We start from the raw sequence: 23,056 nt of genomic DNA, 5'->3' as shown, positions 1-23,056 counted from the left end.
CAGGATTGAGAGTGGAGAGCTGAGATGGCCATTAGAGAGAAGGGAGAGGTAACAGGCTCACGTGAGGACTGAGAGTGGAGAGCTGAGATGGCCATTAGAGAGAAGGGAAAAGGAATTGGCCCACATCAGGATTGAGAGTGGAGAGCTGAGATGGCCATTAGAGAGAAGGGAGAGGTAACAGGCTCACATCAGGACTGAGAGTGGAGAGCTGAGATGGCCATTAGAGAGAAGGGAAAAGGAATTGGCCACATCAGGACTGAGAGTGGAGAGCTGAGATGGCCATTAGAGAGAAGGGAAAAGGAATTGGCCCACATCAGGATTGAGAGTGGAGAGCTGAGATGGCCATTAGAGAGAAGGGAGAGGTAACAGGCTCACGTCAGGACTGAGAGTGGAGAGCTGAGATGGCCATTAGAGAGAAGGGAAAAGGAATTGGCCCACATCAGGACTGAGAGTGGAGAGCTGAGATGGCCATTAGAGAGAAGGGAAAAGGAATTGGCCACATCAGGACTGAGAGTGGAGAGCTGAGATGGCCATTAGAGAGAAGGGAAAGGGAATAGACCCACGTCAGGACTGAGAGTGGAGAGCTGAGATGGCCATTAGAGAGAAGGGAAAGGGAATAGGCCCACATCAGGATTGAGCGTGCAGAGCTGAGATGGTCATTAGAGAGAAGGGAAAGGGAATAGGCCCACATCAGGATTGAGAGTGGAGAGCTGAGATGGCCATTAGAGAGAAGGGAAAGGGAACAGGCCCACGTCAGGACTGAGAGTGGAGAGCTGAGATGGCCATTAGAGAGAAGGGAAAGGGAACAGGCCCACGTCAGGACTGAGAGTGGAGAGCTGAGATGGCTATTAGAGAGAAGGGAAAGGGAACAGGCCCACGTCAGGATTGAGAGTGGAGAGCTGAGTTGGCCATTAGAGAGAAGGGAAAGGGAATAGGCCCACATCAGGATTGAGAGTGGAGAGCTGAGTTGGCCATTAGAGACCAGAGGAAAGGAATGGCAAGAAAAGGTTCTGAGGACTGATAATGGATGAGATGACTGGCAGGTGGTGCCACGTAGAGGAGGTGAGTGGGTGGATGTTGCAAGCGTGTGTTTGGTGAATGGTAGACGGAGGCAGACAAAAGCAGAAGGAAAAACAACAGATGTAGCAAAGTGGGAGGAGGAGACAACTGTTGAAGGAATATAAACTGGAACACAAAGCGTGACTAGAGATTTATTTGGAATGGTAAAGGAGGTGAGAATGGGAATTGTTTGAGAAGGGAGGGGTGAATGACATTTGGAATCAGATGGGGTGTGTAAAACTGTGTGTGAAGTGGGTGGATTGAATGAGAAGGAGGAGTGAACAAAGATGGGTGAAAGTCAGAGCATGATTGGATATGGGGAGAAGGCAGAAGTTTGGGGCTGAGAGGAAATTTGGATCAGCCATGAGGAAATGGTGAAGAAACTTCAATGTGCCAAATAGCCTAATTCTGCTTCTATACCTTTTGGTCTTATGATATTAAAGCCCAAGAACAGCACAAAGCTGGAACAAAGAGTCTTGCAGGATGGAAGAGTTCAGTGAGACATGGTTCACTGACTAGGGTGCATGATTAGCTTTCTCTCATGTTAAGATTTAAGCTGGGTCTAGTGAAACTGGTGTCAGCAGGAGATATTCACTGGGTAGAGTATCAAAAATATTTACAGTGGATCCAGAAAAGGAGAAGAAGGAATCTAGAGTTAAAATGCTTGATATGAAGAGAACTTATATTTTAAAGGAGAAGCTCAGGGTATATTAGCAGGCAAAACTGGAATCAAACAATGAATGGCCATTGGAGAGGAGCTGATTCTGGTACATATGTTCTGGTTATTTTTTCCTTACCTCCATCTAGATCAATCCTGCTATCGGGAGATCAACCAAAGTCAGAACTCAATGATGGCGGAAGTATATGAGATTAAATAGGAAAAAGCATGTGTGGGAAGCTTGAAAAAATATTCGCTGCTGATTTTTGCTGAAGTTTTACTTCCACGCGTCCTTAGACACGGAATTCAGAAGCTGCAGTATCTCTCTGAACTCTGTTGATCTTGCAAAGTCCACATCATAAACATCTGGAGCTAGTATCTAAATTAAAGGAACTGTTGCACAGATTAGCTAAACCGTTTTACAGTGCCAGGAATCAGCATATGGGGTGTGATTCCCGCTGCTGTCTGTAGGCAGTTTGTGCATCGTCCCTCTGACCATGTGGAATTCCTTTGGCTATTCTGGTTTCCTCCCACACTCCAAAGACATATGGCCCGGGTTAGTAAGTTGTGGGCATGCAACATTGGCGCCGGAAGTGTGCAGACACTTGCTGGCTATCCACAGCGCAATCATCAATGATTTGATTTGATGCTGTATGTTTCGATGTCTTGATGTACATGTGACAAATAAAGCTAATCTTTATGCCTTGCAGATACCATGCTAGATTCCTTCATTACAATCCCATTGTACATACAGGACAGATTCGCCAGAGAAAGGAATTCAGTAGTATACAAATGGAACTTAGGACATAGAACACAGAACAGTTCAGCACAGACACAGGCCCTTCAGCCCACAAGGTTGTGCTACACCAATTAAATTAGTAAGGACCTCCACCACTGAGACATGCCCTCTTCTCATTGCTGCCATTAAGAGGGAGGTACAGAAGCCTGAAGGCACACACTCAAGGATTCAGGAACAACTTCTTCCCCTTTGCCCTCTGATTTCTAAATGGACATTGACTCATGAACATAACCACACCACTTGTTTTATTTCCAATTTTTTGACCTTACAGGTATGTCTACATAATGTCCAGATCCTTCCTTTTCTCTCAAATTCATATGTCTATGTAAACACCTCTTAAAAGTTCCCAACGTGTCTGCCTCTTCCACCACCCCGGGAGTGTATTCCAGGCACACACCACTCACTCTGAGAAAAACCTTCCCTTGCATCTCCTTTGAAATAACCACATTTCACCTTAAATGCATGCCCTCTGGGATAAGACATCTCATCTGGGAAAAAGGTACTGTCTACTCTGTCTATGCCTCTCATAATCTTATGACCCAGATCTCACCTCAGCTGCTCCTCAAGAATCAACCCATGTTTGTTCAACTTCTCGATATAGCACAAACCCTCCAATCCAAGCAGCATTCTGATAAGTCTCTTCTGCACCCTCTCCAAACCCTCGACATCCTTCCTATAATGGGACAACCAGAAATGTATGCAATATTCCAGATGTAATAGAGAGAGGTAAGCAATCTCATTATTGAGTTGAATTGAACTGATTTCATTTCTTACATCCTTCACATACATGAGTAAAATCTTTACGTTACGTCTCCGTCTAAATGTGCAATGTGCAATTATAATAATTTATAATAAATAGAACAGTCAATGTAATACAGAGTACACTCAAATCAGCGTGAGTGAGTCAAATCAGTCTGATGGCCTGGTGGAAGAAACCTGTTGTCCTGGCTTTTATGCTGTGGTACCATTTCCCGGATGGTAGCAGCTGGAATAGATTGTGGTTGGGGTGACTCGGGCCCCCAGTGATCCTACGGGCCCTTTTTACACACCTGTCTTTGTAAATGTCCTGAATCCTGGGAAGTTCGCAACCACAGATGTGCTGGGCTGACCACACCACTCTCTGCAGAGTCTTGCAATTAAGGGAGGTACAGTTCCCATACCAGGTAGTGATGCAGCCAGTCAGGATGCTCTCAATTGTGCCCCTGTAGAAAGTTCTTAGAATTTGGGACCCATACCAAACTTCCTCAACCATCTGAGGTGAAAGAGGCGCTGTTGTGCCTTTTTCACCACACAGCTGGTGTGTATAGACCATGTGAGGTCCTCGGTGATATGGATACCGAGGAACTTGAAGCTGTTCACCCTCTCAACCCCAGATCCATTGATGTCAATAGGGGTTAGCCTGTCTCCATTCCTCCTGTAATCCACAACCAGCTCCTTTGTTTTTTTTGCGATGTTGAGGGAGAGGCTGTTTTCTTGACATGATTGTGTCAGAGAGATGACTTCTTCCCTGTAGGCCATCTCCTTAGTGTTTGAGATAAGGCTAATCAATGTAGTGTTGTCGGCAAATTTAATTAGCAGATTAGAGCTGTGGGTGGCGACACAGTCATGGGTATACAGTGAGTAAAGGAGGGGACTCAGTACACAGCCCTGAGGGGCTCCTGTATTGAGAGTCAGAGGGGTGGAGGTGAGGGAGCCCACTCTTACCACCTGCCTCCAGGATCCAGCTGCACAAGGCAGGGTCAATTCCGAGGTCTCTGATCAAAACTCTGCAGTTCTATCACTTTTAGTCCTGAAAGAAGCTGAATAGTTTAACAGGTAAAGGGAAGAGCAAATTCTAAGAACATTTCCATCCTCAACAGTGGCAGAGGCCAGAACTGGAGCCAAGGCCAAAGATGAAAGGTTTGCAACTCTGTTCTGCCAAAGTACTGAATAGATGATCCATCTCAGCTTCCTTCTGGCATCATCATGATTGCAGAGGCCAATCTGCATCCAGCTTGATTCAATCCAGAATTATAACAAGAAATTGCCGAGACCACTGGATGCAGCAAAGGATATGGGACAAAACAAGTTCTAATTTATTGTCATAACATCTCCACTTTCTGATTCAATGCAAATAGCCAAGTCTAAACTGGCTTATTCCTTGCTTTTATTGTAATGTATATTTGTAGAAACTGCCTGAAAGGCATTTTCATGAACACATTCTAAAGGTTACAATTCCAATATAATTTATCTATTTTGTATGAAGATACAGTATATGACCCTCCTAAAGTCCCCCTATGATTACCACATTCCCTTTGCACAAGCCCCCAGCCCCCAAAGTTTATCAATTTACACACTTAGGGGTCTTATATATTACTCCTACCAGTGAATAGCTCCTTGCCATTCCTTTTCTTCTCTAAAGCTGATTATTTTTTCCTTCTGAACCACAGTCCACACTCACAAATGTCCAAGCTAGCAGTAAACAAAGGCTAGGTGAGACGCTAGCAGCCTGTGGGAGAAGGCATTATGGAAAACAGATTTGAGTAGTGTTACTAGGGCAGCAGAAGAGGATTTTAACCTCAATTACTCCCACTGACACTGCATTGTAGTGACAACTGTCAGGGCAAAATTACTTGCTAAAAGCATCATGTTGAGTAATGGAATCTAGAAATGAAATTGTGGACACTACTGCAGTGTAAGTTAGCATGATGCTATTATAGCTCAGGGTGTCGGAGTTCAGAGCTTGATTCCGATGCTGTCTGCAAAGTGTTTGAACGTCTCTCCCCTTGAACCTGAAGGTTTTCTCCAGATGCTCTGGTTTCCTCCAACACATACCAAGTACATACTGTTTTGTAAATTAATTGGTCATTGTAAATTGCCCCATGATTGGGCTAGGGTTAAATAAGTGGGCTGCTGGGTGGCATAGCTCGTTGGGCTGGAAAAGCCTGTTTCGTGTTGTATCTGTAAATAGAGAACAAAACCAACTCAATGCAGTGATGAAGACAATTTATCAGTACAATGACCAGTTTTATTTACAAGATCCTATTCAAAGTAAGTTCATTATTAAAATACATAGACTTCAGCATATGCAACCCTGAAATTCACTTTCTTTGCAGCCATCCTCAATAAATCCAATAGCCATAAGAGATTCAATGAAAGACCACACCAACTGGCCATCAACCAGTGTGAAAAAGAGAGCAAGCTGTGCAAATACAAAAAAAAAGAATTAATAATCATAAATAAATTAGCAATAAATATCGAGAACATGAGATGAAGAGTTTTGGATATTCAGAGTATTTGAAGGGTAAAATTGAAGTCCTTTTTTTAATTCTGATGATATCTAAGAGCTGTGAATTTACTTGTATATTAAAAAATTTTGTATCAGGTCCTTAAAATGGTGTCAGAAGAGGTGAACTCACATTAAGGCAAGGGATCATTATTTAAAAATCTGTAAAAATAAGCTCACTTGACAGATACTGTTTGGTGTCATTTACCTTATTTCATAAAGATGTATAATCCTGATGATACCTATGCTATGAGATTATATCTAGGGCAGACCAACCTTTCAAATCCATAATATTAGTCTGTCAAGATATAGCCAAGAATAAATGATTTGTTTTTTTCATAAGCACTGGGTTCTGACCGGAGCCATTTCTCTTAAATCTGACTGTGTTACATGATGCTAATTTTATTAGAATTTGACTTTCAGAAGGTACTAGAGTCATTGTTTCTTTATTTCTTTCCTTCCAGAGGGCACATGTATTCATGTACAGAATTTAAAATCAATTGGTGGAATGTGTTCTCTGAGCATGGTAGCTGTGGTACATATTACAACCTCTGTTCATACAAAGTAATTCAAGTGACAGAGATCTATGTTTGGAATATTTACAAGGACTAAAACATTGATTTGTACTAAAAACATATTCAGCAATGATTCCTCATGTTACTTGATCTTCAGTTCTCCTTGGAAATGGTTTTATTAAATAATAATAATACATTAATTGGTGCTACTGAGATGAAAAATGAGAAATTATGTGTACCATTTTGCTAAGACGACTCAGTCTGTCTTTGGCATTTTAAATTCATGAGAGACAAGCTTCCTGGGTAAGCAACTTTTTTTCTGAATTAATAGAGAGGAAGTCAGTCAGGTTTGCAGAATTGCCCTTCACTTTAAAAGCATTTTCTACCTCCAGGTAATGCAAACATGAAAACCCTTTCTATAATATTCTTAAAGTATTCCAGCATGGATACACACACTTTGGCCCAACCAGTTCTTGCCAACCATGGTGCACACCAAACCAGTGTTAATTTCCTGTACTTGTTCCACGTCCCTCCAATCCTATTCCTTCCATATGTCATCTGGGCATCAGTAGAACATCAAGAGCAAATGCCATTTCACCTGCAGGAAACAAAGCCTTCTGATTGGATCACGTTTCCCATTCATCAACATAAATGTATTTACTTATTGAGACAACACACACAAAATGCTAGTGGAACACAGCAGGCCAGACAGCATCTATAGGAAGAAGCACAGTCGACGTTTCAGGTCGAGACCCTTCGTCAGGACTAACTGAAAGAAGAGCTAGTAAGAGATTTGAAAGTGGGGGGGGAGGGGGAGATCCAAAATGATAGGAGAAGACAGGAGGGGGAGGGATGGGGCCAAGAGCTGGACAGGTGATTGGCAGATTGAGATACAGCATGGAACAGGTGCTTCTGGCCCTTTGAGCCGCACTACCCAGCAATCCCCAAAATTATTCCTACCTGATCACAGCCCAATTTACAATCACCAACTAACCCACCAACCATTATGTCTTTGGACTGTGCGAGGAAACTGGAGCACTCAGAAAAAACCCACATAGTCACTAGGGAGAATATACAAACTCCTTACAGGCCATGGTGGGAACCGAACCCAGGACACTGGCACTATAAATGGGTGCTGGAGTCAGGCGAAGTCAAGATGGCACTAAACGGCAACCCCTTTGCTTGCATCTTTGGAAAGAGCTCTATTTCTATCTTTGAGTTCTTTTTTTTTTCCCTTTCAAGGTTCTTTTGAAGACCCTGGAGTTACATGCCGATTTCAGTTCTTTGCAAGAATGGGACCTGCTCTCACGACTGTCCGCTTTTTGATATCCCAGGGACGCGGTCTGGAAACACGTGTGATCTCATTTCTAACAATTCGGCGGCATGGTAGCATAGTGGGACTAGATAAGGCTGATGAAAGGATCTCAACATGTTGATTAGCACAGTGCTTTATAGTGCCAGTGTCCTGGGTTCGGTTCCCACCATGGCCTGTAAGGAGTTTGTATATTCTCCCCAGTGGATGGGAATAAACAGTTGACATTTCGGACCAAGACCCTTCATCAGGACTAGAAATGAAGCTGGAAGAAAATGAGGGTAGCAGAAGGAATTGGCAGGTGATCCAGGTGAGGAAGAAGGTAGGGTGGTGGAGTAGTGGGCAACAAAGTGAGAAGCTACAAGGTGATAAGTAGAAAAGTTAAAGGGCTGAAGAAGGAATCGGATAGAAGAGTTCATGGGAGAAATGGGGGGGCACCAAAGGTAGGTGATAGTGCAGGTGAGGAGAGGAGAAAAGAAGAGATAATGGAATTGAGGACTTTGTGTGCAAGTTGGCAGATGATACAAAAATAAGTGGAGGGACTGCTAGTGTCTGCAGAAGGGCTAGGACAGATTAAGAGAATGGACAAATAAGTGACAGTTGGAATACAGTGTTGGGAAGTATGTGGTCATTCACTTTGGTAGAAGGGACAAAGGTGTAGACTATTTTGTAAATGAGGAGGGAATTCTGAAATCAGAGGTGCAAAGGGACTTGGGAGTCCTAGTGCAGGATTCACTAAAGTTCAACTTGAATTTTGAGTTGGTACTAAGGAAGGCAAATTTAATGTTAACATTTATTTGAAGAGGATTAGAATATATAAAACAAGGATGTAATACTGAGGCTTTATAAGTCATTGTTCTGGCCACATTTGTAAGAAGATTTGGGCCCGATTTGTAAAAAAGGATGTGCCGGCATTGGAGAGGGTCCAAGAAATGTTTACAAGGATGACCCCGGGAATGAAAGGGTTAACATGTGAGGAATGTTTGATGGCTGTAGGCCTGTACTTGCTGGAGATTAGAAGAATAAGGGGAAGATCTCATTGAAACTTATCGAATATTGAAAGCTCTGGAAAGAATGGAAATGGAGAGAATATTTCCAACAATGGAGTAGTCTAGGACCAGACAGTGGCACTAATGCCTCCACAATCTCTTCAGCTACCTATTTCAAAACCCTGGGGTATAGGCCATCTGGTCCAGCTAATTTATTTCCCTTAAGACCGTTCAATGACTCCTTAACAATAGTGACTACACTCACTTCTGCCCTCTGACACTCCCATTTCTAGCACACTGCTGGTGTCTTCCACAGTGAAGACTGACAGAAAATGCTTACTGAGTTCTTCTGCCATTGTTTTGTTCTCCATTCCTATCTCTCCAGCATCATTTTCCAGAAATCTGATATCCACTCTCACTGTCCCCCTTTATATATCTGAGTCCGCAATGATCACGTTGGTCTTCTGGGTGTTACGGCCAGGTTGTTGTCGGCACACCATGCGGTCAGGTGCTGGACCTCATCCCTGTAGGCCATCTCATCATCCCCTCTTATCAGGCCAACCACCGTGGTATCGTCTGCGAACTTGATTATGGAGTTAGAACCATGTACAGGAATGCAGTCATAGGTGAAAAGGCAGTACAGAAGAGGGCTCAGCACACAGCCCATGCAAGTGCTCCCTAAACAACTTCCACATTTCTGTTGTGCGTTTCCATGAATACACCCATTCCCAATTTATGCGCCCCAGTTCCTGCACAATACCAGTACCAGATCCAGTATGGCTTCTCCTCTATTGGGCCTGGCTGTACGTTGAGTCAGGAATCCTTCCTGGACACACCTGACAAAGTCTACCCAAATCAAGTCTTTTGCACTAAGAGCCAATCAGTATTAGGAATGTTGAAGTCCCCCATGATGATAAGCCCTGTTATTTTTGTACCTTTCCAAAATCTGCCTCCCAATCTGTCCTTCAATGTTTCTGTTGTTACCGGAGGGGTGGGGGTGGGGGGAGAGATTGTCAATGAATACTCCCAATAGAGTGATTGTTCATTTCCTGTTTCTTGCTTCCATCCACACTGACTCAGTAGAGAGTCCCTCCATGAGGTCCTCCCTTTCTGAAGCTGTGATACTATCCCTGATAAACAAAGCCAGTCCTCCACCTCTTTTATCTCCCTCCCTGTCCCTTTTGTAACATTTAAACCTAGGAACATCCAGCAGTCATTCCTACTCTTGTGACGGCCAAGTTTCTGTACTGGCTGTAGTTCCTTATACAGATGCTTCAAAAGTTTATCACCATTGTTTCTGATACATTCCACATTAGAATAGACACACTTCAGTTGATCTCACTGGTAGCGATTTTGCCCTATTGACTGCCTATCCTTCCTCACAGTCTCACTATATGCTCCATCTACCTGACCACCAACTGCCCATCCTCTGGCCTATCTCTATGGCTCCATTCTCCTATTCCTCTGCCAAACTAGTTCAAGGACTCTCAAGAGCTCTAACAAATCTATCCGTAAGGATATTGGTCTCCCTCAGCTTCTGGTGTAACCTATCTGTTTTGTACATGTCATATATTACACAGAATAGATCCCAATGGTCCACAGGTATGAAACTCTGCCCCTTGTACCAATTCCTCAGCTACACATTCATCTGCCAAGTTATTCTATTCTTGCCTTCAATAGCGTGAAGTTAATCCCATTGAGGTCCTGCTTTGCAGCTTCCTACCTAGCTCCTTATATTCTCTGCAACATACATCAAAGTTGCTGGTGAACGCAGCAGGCCAAGCAGCATCTATAGGAAGAGGCGCAGTCGACGTTTCAGGCCGAGACCCTTCGTCAGGACTAACTGAAGGAAGAGTGAGTATATTCTCTCTTTAGGACCTCATCCCTTTTCCTACCGATGTCATTGTTACTAATATGTACCTCGAATTCTGGCTGATCACCCTCCTCCCCCTTTAGAATGCTGTTAACCCAAAGTGAGATTACCTTGACCCTGGCATCTGGCAGGCAACATACTACTTTGGTGTCCCCTACCTATTGAATCTTCTATCACCACTGCACTCCTCTTCTCCCCTTCCCTTCCGAGCCACAGAGTCAGACTGGTCGCTGAGGCTTTCCCCCCGTCCCAACAGTATCCAAACCAGGATACATGTTATTGAAGGGCCACAGGGGTACTCTGCACAGTCTTCCTTTTTCCTATCCTCCTCCGGACAGTAACCTAGCCACCAGCCTCCTGTCACTTAGAAGTGACAACCTCACTGTAGATCTTAATTATCTCCTCCTCATTCTCTTGTATGAACCATGTCATCCAGCTACAGATCCAGTTCCCTAACATGGTTTCTATGGAGCTGCACCTGGATGTAACTCACACAGAATTAGTTACCAGGGAGACGGACATCTGACAAGAAGACACAGTACAGACCCTGGACCCCACCTAACTCCTTGGTGAACAGGGTTAAAGGAAACTCCAAGGCACTCATAAGTATGTTAAGAGCAAGAGGACAAGACGCGAGAGAATAGACGGGAGAAGGCTCAGGAGCTTGAAGACTCGTACGGCCAGATTTGAGAACAGTTTCTTTCCAACTGTGATAAGACTGCTGAACGGATCCTGACCCGGATCTGGGCCATACCCTCCAAATATCCGGACCTGCATCTCATTTTTTTTGCACAACCTTACTTTCCATTTTTCTATTTTCTATTTATGATTTATAATTTAAATTTTTAGTATTGACTATAGATTTGTAATCTAGGGAGTGAGAAGCGTAGAATCAAATATCGCTATGATTGTACGTTCTAGTATCAATTGCTTGGCGACAATAAAGTATAAAGTGTAGGAGCAATCAAGTGTGAAAGTGGAAAAGTGTGTGGAACTGGAGGAGATAGCAGAGGTACTTCATGAGTACCTTGCTTCAGTACTCACTACAGAAAAGGATCTTGGCAGTTGTAGGGATGACTGAAAAGACCGAGCATGTAGATATTAAGAAAAAGGATGTGCTGGAGATTTTGGAAAGCATCAATTTGGATAAGTCACTGGGACCGGACAAGATGTACCCCAGGCTATTGTGGGAGGCGAGGGAGGAGATTGCTGAGTCTCTGGCGATGATCTTTGAATCTTCAATGGGGACGGGAGAGGTTCCAAAGGATAGTAGGGTTGCGGATGTTGTCTCGTTATTCAAGAAAGGGAGTAGAAAAAGCTCGGGAAATTATAGACCAGTGAGTCTTACTTCACTGGTTAGTAAGCTGACAGAGAAGATCCTGAGAGGCAGGATTTATAAACATTTGGAGAGGCATAATATGATTAGGAATAGTCAGCATGGCTTTGTCAAAGGGAGGTCGTGCCTTACGAGCCTGATTGAATTTTTTGAGTATGTGACTAAACACATTGATGAAGGTAGAGCAGTAGATGTACTGTGTATGGATTGCAGCAAGGCATTTGACAAGGTATCCCATGCAAGGCTGCTTGATAAAGTAAGAAGGCATGGGATCCAGTTGCCTTGTGGATCCAGAACTGGCTTGCCAACAGAAGGCAAAGAGTGGTTGTAGACAGGTCATATTTTGCATGGAGGTCGGTCACCAGTGGAGGGCTTCAGGGGTCTATTCTGGGACCCTTACTCTTTGTGATTTTTATAAATGACCTGGATGAGGAAGTGGAGAGTTGGGTTAGTAAATTTGCTGAAGACACAAAGGTTAGAGGTGTTGTGGATAGTGTGGAGGGCTGTCAGAGGTTACAGTGGGTCTTGATAGGATATAAAAATGGGCTGAGACGTGGCAGATGGAGTTCAACTCAGTTAAAAGTGAGGTGGTTCATTTTGGTAGGTCAAATATGATGACAGAATATAGTATTAATGGTAAGACTCTTGGCAGTGTGGAGGATCAGAGGGATCTTGGGATCCGAGTCCATAGGACACTCAAGGCTGCTACGCAGGTTGACTCTGTGATTAAAAAAGCATATGGTGTATTGGCCTTCATCAATTGTTGGAATGAGTTTAAGAGTCAAGAGGTAATGTTGCAGCTATATAGGACCCTGGTCAGACCCCACTTGGAGTATTGTGCTCAGTTCTGGTTGCGTCACTATAGGAAGGATGTGGAAACCATAGAAAGGGTGCAGAGGAGATTTACAAGGATGTTGTCTGGATTGGGGAGCATGCCTTACGAGAATAGGTTGAGTGAACTTGGCCTTTTCTCCTTGGAGCGACGGAGGATGAGAGGTGACCTGATAGAGGTGTATAAGATGATGAGAGGCATTGATCATGTGGATAGTCAGAGGTTTTTTCCCACAGCTGAAATGGCTAGCATGAGAGGGCATAGTTTTAAGGTGCTTGGAAGTAGGTACAGAGGAGATGTCAGGGGTAAGTTTTTTTATGCAGAGACTGGTGAGTGCATGGAATGGGCTGCTGGCGACGGTGGTGGAGACAGATACAATAGGGCCTTTTAAGACTCTCCTGGACAGGTATATGGAGCTCATAAAAATAGAGGGCTATGGGTAACCCTAGGTAATTTCTCAGGTAAGGACATGTTTGGTGCAGCTTTGTGGGCCGAAAGGCCTGTATTGTGCTGTAGGTTTTCTACGTTTCTATGTTACACTAGCTATGATCACTGCTGCCTAAATGTTCCTTTTCTTTAAGCTCCCTAATCAAGTTTGGTTCATTACCAACATCTAATGCAGAATTGCCTTTCCCCTAGTGGGCTCGACCACAAGTTGCTTTAAAAAGCCATCCAGAAGGACTGTTTAGAGCCCTGAATGGAGGTGAATGGGTAGATGTAGCACGTTGGCCATTTGCAGACATGTGCCAGAAGGAAGATTAGTGGGAAGGGATGAATGAACAAGGGAGTCACAGAGGGAGCAATCACTGAGGAAAGGGAAGGGTGGGTGGAGGTTGTAATAGTAAGATGGCAGAAGATGAGGAGAACACTGCGTTGGATGTAGAGGCTCATGGGATGGTAAGTAAGATAAAGAGGAACTCTATCAGTATTAAGGCACTGAGAAAACTCTTTCACTGTTAAGGCAGTGGGAACTCTATCACTGTTACGTTGGTGGGAAAACTCTATTACTGTTAAGGGAGCATGAATATTTTGTTGGCACACACATGGACCACAACAACTGAATCTTTCCTCTTCCACTCTAAATTTCCTCTGCAAGTCAGATAAGATGTCCCAAACCCAGGCAGCAGGCAGACAACACAGCATTTGGAACTCTTGATCCTTGCAGCAAAGAATGTTTATCTATTCCCCTCACAACACTACCTCCAATTAAAATTATATTTCTTTTATCTCTTCTCTCTTGAATGGCTCCCTGAACCACAATGCCATGGTTGAGTTGCTTCTCCTTCCTACTATCATTTTCACAGGAAACAACATTCTTAATTCCTTTTATCGCTAATATGGGAAAACACAGATTTTTACAATATATAGAGGAGGAAATGGTTGGCATTGCTGTTTGTAATTATCTGTTATACCATTGTGTTCCAAGTATTGGTTTATTATTAAGCAATGGAATCAGCACATGCTACTTTAATATTAAGATAATTCTATTTTCTCTTTAACATACTTGCAACATTTGGCACAGTTAACATTAAAAAATCATAACTCCCTTTTTTAACTCAGTTATCTTTAAGGAAAATATAGCACACTGGAAACCAAATTCAATTTAAGTGCTACAATATCCTCTCCTTTGCACTCTAATAATGATAAGCATGTTCTTACACATCCATAAAAAGCTCTCAGAATAATTGTATGGAGATTTCAATAAAAAAAGAATTTTGTACCATTATTGGATATAAAATAATTTGTATGAACAACGCTTGCTTTCTGACTTTTATATCAATCCAGACTTCAAATTATGTTTGCAATCTTGTGGGACTGAAGATAATTAAGTCCCCTGGCCCTGAAGGAATGCATCCCACAACACTGAATGAAATGGCAGAGGTTATAGTCGAGGATTTAGTGATGATTTACCAAAATCTTCTGGAATCTGGGCAGTTTCTGGCAGATTAGATGGCAGCAGACAGCACACCACTGCTCAAAAAAGGATGTTGGCAAAAGGCTGGTAACTATGGGCCCGTTAGTTTAACATCTGTAGTTGGGAAAATGCTTGAAGCTATCATTAAAGAAGAAATAGCAAAGCTTCTGAAAAGAAGTGGATCCATCAGGTAGACATAGCATGGATTCAGCAAAGGCAGGTCCTATTTGACGAGCTCACTGGAGTTATTTGAGGATATAATGAGCACAGTGGATAGATGAACAGATGGACGTTATTTACTTGGATTTCCAGTAGGCATTCGATAAGGTGCCACATAAGAGATGTATCCATAAGATAAGGATGCTTAGAGTTGGAGGTGATGTATTTTCATAGATAGAAGATTCACTAACTAATAGAAAGCAGAGAGTTGGGATACATGGGTGCTACTAGGTGGCAATCAGTGCTAAGCAGTGTGCTGCAGGAGTCGTTGATGGGCCCGCAACTGTTCGCATTAACGATCTGGAAAAGGGGACCGAGTGTAGTGTATCTAGGTTTGCTGATGAAAGCAAATTATGTAGAAGATACGGAGAGTCTGCAGAGAGATATAGATAGATTAAGTGAGTGGGCAAAGGTCTGGCAGATGGAGTACAATGTTGGTAAATGTAAGGTCGTACATTTTGGAAGGAAAATGAAAGAGCAGATTATTATTTAAGTGGTTAAAAAAATTATAGCATGTTGCTGTGCAGAGGGGCTTGGGAGTGCTTGTGTGTGAATCACAAAAGGTTGGTTTGCAGGTGCAGAAGACTATCAAGAAGGCAAATGGACTGTTGGCCTTCATTGCTAATGGGATTGAATTTAAGAGCAGAGAGGTTATGCTGCAACTGTACAGGGTACTGGTGAGGCTGCACCTGGAGTACTGTAAGCAGTTCTGGTCTCCTAACTGGAGGAAAGATATACTGGTTTTGGAGGCAGTGCAGAGCAGGTTCACCAGGTTGATCCCAGAGATAAAGGGGTTAGACTATGAGGAGAGATTGTGTCACCTGCGATTGTGCTTGCTGGAATTCAGAAGAATGAGAGGAGATATTATAGAAACATATAAAAATTATGAAAGGGATAGATAAGATGGTGGCAGGAAAGTTGTTTCCACTGGTAAGTGAGACTAGAACTAGAGGACATAACCTCAAGATTCAGGGGAGTAGATTTAGGATGGAGATAGGGAGGAACTGCTTTTCCCAGAGAGTGATGAATCTGTAGAATTCTCTGCCCAATGAAGCAGTGGAAGCAACTTCAGAAAATATATTTAAGACAAGGTTGGATAGAATTTTGCATAGTAGGGGAATTAAGGGTTATGGCAAAAAGGCAGGTAGGTGGAGATGAGTCCATGGCCAGATCAGCCATGATCTTATCGAATGGGGGAGCAGGCTCAACGGGCCGGATGGCCAGCTTCTGCTCCTATTTCTTATGTTCGTATGTTTTAAGATTAGGTAGTGAATTTACACAGCTTCATTATCTGTGTTCTTTTAGAGTCATGCCAGCAGTCATTAAGGACTTAGGGAATGTGAAAATATATTACCTTCTCTGATTCCATAACAATTTCTTTATAAAAGTTGTTCTTTGACAGAAAGGAAGACGTTCTGTCTTTCTTTGCTGAGCACCTCCATCATGTCATTGAATTCCAATCCATTAGCACTGATTGATGAAGTCTCAGATTAACCTTCTTGACTCCTGATTCCCAACAGTTGGTTTGTCCTGTCTGTAATTTTTTTTATTTACTTCTAATTATAGTAAATTAATTTATAGCATATGACAAGATAATGTAAACTGTTGAAAATTGTGACAATTAGTTCTCAATAGTTAAAGCTCATAATAGAAATCTCAAAGGAGAGGAAGGTCAAATCATATAAGCTAAGGTCATTGTGTTTCATGCCAGTGGTGAGGACATTTTAAAATGGTTATTGTAAAAGAGATGTCTTAGCAGAGGAAAGTCACAGTGGTCAGGTCTCTGGCACTGAATTTGGCTCTGTGACTCAGAAGGGAAGAGGAGAGAAGGGGATTTGTTAGTGTGGAAAAGAGGAAGGCAGTTCTCTGGGTGAGAATGAGATTCCCAGATGCCAGGGTCCTGGACATCTCAGTTTGAATCTTTAGCATTCTTAAGTGGGAGGATGAACAGCCAGAGATCGTGGTCCATGTAGGTACCAATGACATGGACAGAACGATTGATGGGGTTCTGCAAAGTGAATTCAGAGAGTTATGTGCAAAGTTACAGGGCATGACATCCAGTGTTGTGATCTCAGGATTGCTACACATGCCACGTGCTAGTGAGGCCAGAAAAAGGAAGATTATGCAGTTTAACACATGGCTAAGGAGTTGGTGTGGGAGGGAGGACATTAGATTTTTGGATGATTGGGCTCTTTTCCAGGTAAGGTGCGACCTGTACAAAAGAGAGGGATTGCACCTGAAGTGGAAGGGGTCTAGTATCCTAGCGGGAAGGTTTGCTATTGCAGCACGGTAGGGATTAAACTAGAGTTGCAAGGGGATGGGAACCAGCGTACTAGAACAGTTAGCAGAGAGGAGCCAGATGTTAGTAAGACCTCAGTCAAAGTTCGGAATCAAAAGTTTGAACATGGTGCAACTAGAGTTCTGAGCTGTGTTTATTTTAATGCAAAAATTATCACAGAAAAGACAGATGAGCTCAGGGCATGGGGATTATGATATTGTAACCATTAATGCAATTTTGTTTCTGGAGGGCAGGGCTAGCAGCTCAATGTTCTAAGGTTCTGCTGTTTTAGATAGGACAGAGTGGGAGGAATTAAAGAAGGAGGTGTGGCACACTCTCTCGTTGGCACTTCTACGGATGAAGGAAACTTCCCTGAACACATTTGACAAACTCTACCCCATTTAATCCTTTTACAGTATGGGGTTCACAGTCAATATGTGGAAAGTTAAAACCACATACTATGACAACCTCACGTTTCTTGCAACAATCTGCTAAGTTGGTTGTAAAGGTGGCAAATGCAATGTTGGCATTCATTTCCAGAGGGATAGAATATAAGAGCAGGGATGTGATGTTGAGGCTCTATAAGGCACTTGTGAGACCACACTTAGAGAATTGTGTGCAGTTTTGGGCTCCTTATTTTAGGAAGGATATACTGATAGTGGAGAGGCTTCAGTGAATGATTCCAGGAATGAAAGAGTTACCATATGAGGAACGTCTGGCAGTTCCTGGGCTGTATTCCCTGGAGTTCAGGAGAGTGAGGGGGGATCTCATAGAAACATTCTGAATGTTTAAAGGCCTGAACAGATTAGATATGACAAAGTTATTTCCCATGGTAGGGGATTCTAGGACAAGAGGGCCCAACTTCAGGTTTGAAAGATGTCTTTTTAGAACAGAGATTCAGAGAAATTACTTTAGTCAGAGGGTGGTAAATATGTGGAATTTGTTACCATGAGCAGCTGTGGAGGTCAAGTCATTGGGTGCATTTAAGGCAGAGATAGATAGGTTCTTGATTATCCAGGGCATCAAAGGATATGGGGTGAACGCAGGGGAGTGGGGATGACTGGAAGGATTGGATCAGCCCATGATTGAATTGTGGAGCAGACTCAATGGACCGAATGGCCTACTTCTGCTCCCGTATCTTATGGTCTTATGGAGATCTTTAATAATCTTCTTGCACCTGTATTTACTCAGAAGGTGGACACAGAAGTGAGGGAAAACAGCATGAACTTCATGAACCCTGTACAGATTACAGAGGAGGGGGTGTTTGCTACCCTGAGGCAAATCAGGTTGGATAAATCCCCAGGGCCTGACAAAGTGCTCCTTCAGACACTACAGGAGGCAAGAGCAGAAATTGCTGGGGCCCTTAGCGACAGGAGAGGTACCAGAGGGCTGGAAGATAGGCAATGCTTTTTCCCTGTTTAAGAAAAGATCTAAATGTAAACCCGAAAATTATAGTCTGGTGAGTCTAATATTAGTTGTGGGAAAGTTATTGTAAGGTATTCTAAGGGACAGGATACATCCTTGGATAGACATGGACTATTTAAGGGTAGTCAGCATGGTAGAGGTAGGTCATGTCTAACCGATCTTATAGTTTTGCGAGGAAGTTACCAGGAAAGTGGCTGAAGGTAAGGTAGTGGAAGTTGTTTATATGGACTTTAGCAAAGCATTTGACAAGGTACTGCATGGGAGGTTTGTCAAGAAGGTTTAGTCGCTCACATTCAAGATGACGTGGTAAATTGAATTAGATATTGGCTTTGTGGGAGAAGCCAAAGACTGGTAGTAGATGATTGCCTCCCTGACTGGAGACCTGTAACTTGTGGACAGCCACAGGTCACTTGTGGTGCTGGGTTATTTATCATCAACAATCTGGATGATAAATTCATTAACTGGATCAGCAAATTTGCAGATGACACCAAGTTTGGTGTGTAATGGACAGAGAGGATGGCTATCAGGGTTTGCAGAGGGTTACATCAGCTGGAAAAATAGGCTGAAAAATGGCAGACGGAATTTAATGCAGACAAGTGTGAGTTCTTTCACTTTGGTAGGACTAGCCAGAGTAGGTCTTACACAGTGAATGGTAGGGCACTGAGAAGTGTGGTAGAACAAACTATTTTGGAGTATTGGGTGCAATTTTAGTCACCTACCTAGACGAAAGATGCAAGTAGATTGAAAGTACACAGAGAAAATTTACGAGGATATTGCCAGGTCTGGAGGACATCGGTTACAAGGAAAGATTGAATAGGTTAGGACTTTATATCTTGGAACATAGAAGATTGATAGGAGATTTGACAGAAGTATATAAAATTATGAGGGGTATGGATAGGGCAAATTCAAGCAGGCTTTTTCAATTGAGGTTGTGTGGGACTACAACTAGAGGTCATGGGTTATGGGTGAAAGGTGAAAGTTTAAGGGAAATATGAGGGGAAACTTCTTCACTCAGAGGGTGGTGAGAGTGTGTGGAATGAGCTGGCAGCACAAGTAATGCATGCAAGTTTATGTGAGGTTTGGATAGGTACATAGATAGTAGGGGTATGGAGGGCTATGGTCCTAGTGCAGGTCGTTGGGAGTAAGCAGTTTAAAAAGGTTTGGCATGGACTAGATAGGCCAAAGGACCTGTTTCTATTCTATACCTTACTATGACTCCATGACTGTAATAAACCCAGATCTGGAAATAACAAATGGTAGAACGGTTGCTACTTGGAAAGGATGTGTGTCAAGAGAGATAGAGATGTAACAAAATAGGAGGGAAACCTATGGGATTCTTAGCAGATGAACTCATCAACAAGATCAATAAGACGATATAATAATACACATGTTGAAAGACATATTGGAATGAGATCCTGCCTGCTTTCAAATGGATATTAAAGTGAACTATTTCAGAAGACAGTAGGGGGTTTATCACTTGTGTCCTGGACAGTTTTTATCGCTTTACCAACATCACAAAGTAGCTGATTAAATGGCCATGATCATATTGTAGTTTGTGAGGGTTTGCCGAGTACAAATTGTCTTTATTATTACCGCACTTAAAACATATAGTACATCGCACTACTCCAAGAAGCATTTTGAACCATCCTGACAGTATGAAAGGCAGTTTATGAATGCAGATCTTTCATTTATACATTTATTTTCCAACAGTGACAAAAATTAACTGGAAGCATCCTCCTTAACTAATTTGTCAAACATCTTACATCATTAAGAAAATAATTATAAAAAAGGGTGTGGAACACATTATATGTAAATAGTGTCCATCATAGTCAACTAGAGAGTAAAACTTTCTGTGTTCTATCCTAATAATGTGACTTAACCACAAGCTGAGAAAAACATCCTCAACAAATCCATTGTGGTATTTCTCTTTCCACCAGCAATCATCCTTATGGATTTTTTGAAAACATTTTCCAATTAGTTTATTGCTTTCCAAGGTTAGATTATATTGGAAAGTTACAGCCAGTAGAGAAACAAGATGTCTCATTAGTCTGTGCTGAATTCAAGCCCATATTTCCTATATGAAAGGATTAGTGGTCCGCAATGCAATTGTAGCTTTCACAAAAAACAACTAATAAAAATGTGTAGATGTTTAAAACAGGACAGAAGCAATTAAGCTGTTTAACAACTCAACAAATTCTAAATAGTTTTTCTTCCAGAGGACTAAATTTAAAGTTTGTATTGTCACCACTTATAAAACAGTAGAAGGTGTGATCTATGTTTCAATGTCTCTATGTATGGTTTACATATAATTGTGTTGTGCTGGATTTGTATTGATTTCATCTGATGTCTTCTTCTGTCGTACCTCTAGTGCAGTCACTGTTTAAACACCAGATGGTGTTTTATGCTTCAATCATAAAACCTCCAAGATTGAAACGGCAGTATTGACGTAATCATTCCGAATTCAACACTAATAAGCATTTTTTTTTATCATTCTGATGTAGAATTGATATGTAATGTCCAGAGCTCATTCTGTACAATGCAAATCTTTATGTTTCCAAGAAAAGTAAAGGAGAAAATGAAAAGCAGATGAAAGTCAATCATTTATTTCTAAAGTCATAAGATAGGAATCTACTTCATATGTTATGCTGAACATTTTTATGTCTTTTATTCTCAAATAAACATTCATTATTTTATAGAAAATGTTGATCTTTCACAGCTGTAAAAAGAAAAAAAAAGGTGAAAAAACCCCTTCATTTCAACTGGGAAATAAAAAAAATAAGTTTGTATCAAGTTTTAGGGAAGGTTGAGGAGGAATAAATAAAATAGAGGGACCACATCTGATAGCATGAGGCTAAAATTACCATGGGGAAAAGTTGTAGATGAGGTCATCCATGTGAAGTGTTAATTGGCGAGTTTGAGAGTGAATACATGAAGAAAAGCTTTGAAATGAGGGCAGTCAGAAAGTGGGAATGGAAACAAAGGATTATTAAAATGCAGGATATAGAGCATCACACATGACTTCACAACCAAATACCCAACTAATCACATTTACAAGTCTGCCGATAATACAACTGTGGTGGAGCTCTTCACTAACAACAATGAGTTGGTCTACAGAGAGGAGATGGAAGAGTTCAAGGCTTGGAGCCAGGCAAATAACGTCTTCCTCAATGACAACAAAACAAGGGAGATGATTATCAACTTCAGGAGAACTCAAAACCCCTCTTTATATCAGTGATACCGTGAGTAGTTTCAATCTCCTGGGAGTGCACGTTTCTTACAACCTCTCATAGTCCCTGAACGCATCCTGCGTAATCAAGAAAACTCACTGCTGAAGAGAGGTGGACTATGTACACAAATACTCACGATCTTCTACAGATGTGCAGTAGGGAGCATGCTAACATGCTGCATCACTGTATGATATAGAAACGGCAGTGGACATGAAAGCTTTATAATGTGTAGTCAAAACTGCCCAATGCATCACTGGCACCAGCCTACCCACAATCAAGGACATACACACAGAAAGGTGCCAGAAGAAGGCCAGCAATATCATGAAGGATCCCACCCACCCTGCTTTTGGGTTATTAGTCCCATTCCCATCAGCAAATAGGATATGTAGCATCCACGCATCATCATCAGACTCAAATCAGATTATTTTACCCAAGCAATGGGGTTGGTCAACACTCCAGTCACTAACCACACCCCCCCCCACCATGCTCCTCACCACCACTACTTTATTATTTCTTGTCTGAATTACCTTATGTACAGACACTCCTGTACCTAGATTCACTTTATGTACTTATAATCAATCTATGCATAAGATATCTTAAGTATTTATATTTATTGTGTTTCTTTATCACTGAGTTTTATCTTAGTATATTTTTATATACTGTATCAGATCAGGAGTAACAATTAATTCATTCCCCTTCACACTTGTGTACTGGAAATGACATTAAACAATCTTAAATTTTGATGCCCAGCAATTTTGGATTTAGCTTCTATAAAGGGAAAATCCAGGCCAGTATTGTACATGAATAACAGCAGAAATGAACAATTTTAATACAGAGAGAGCAAACAAATAATCTGAATATAATATCACTTGCTATTTTAATTCTTTGTCTCATTCTCACCCTTACTGATCTGTCTGTGTCCTCCTGCTCTGTTACGGCAAGGTCCAACGTAAGATTAAGAAACAACACCTTATTTTCTGTTAGGACATGCTGCAAATTTCCCCATCAATATTGAATTCTGCGGGCTCAGATAATTCATCTTCTCTGATTTTAATGAGGGAAATTCTGATCAGAATCATGATGTTTAGGAAACAGCAGCCAAAGACCACGAGCATACAGAACCCCAGCTTCCACCAAACGCCCTAAAGTCATCTCCCTTTGTTAGATGAGCTGTTATAGCTTCAGACAGTGCTGACTCATGTAAATTGGGCTAGCCATATATAAAATTGGATTACTGGACCTTTGCTAATGCTATTAGCATGTTAGTTCGTGTTGCCTGGATACTATATTCTTGATATAGAGGTTGCTAATAGCATTTTTTCAAATGGCACAGGATTAATTATGCTTTGTATTC

Source organism: Mobula hypostoma, chromosome 2 (assembly GCF_963921235.1).
Source record: "Mobula hypostoma chromosome 2, sMobHyp1.1, whole genome shotgun sequence".
Taxonomy (NCBI): Eukaryota; Metazoa; Chordata; class Chondrichthyes; order Myliobatiformes; family Myliobatidae; genus Mobula; species Mobula hypostoma.
This window is presented reverse-complemented; position numbering follows the sequence as displayed.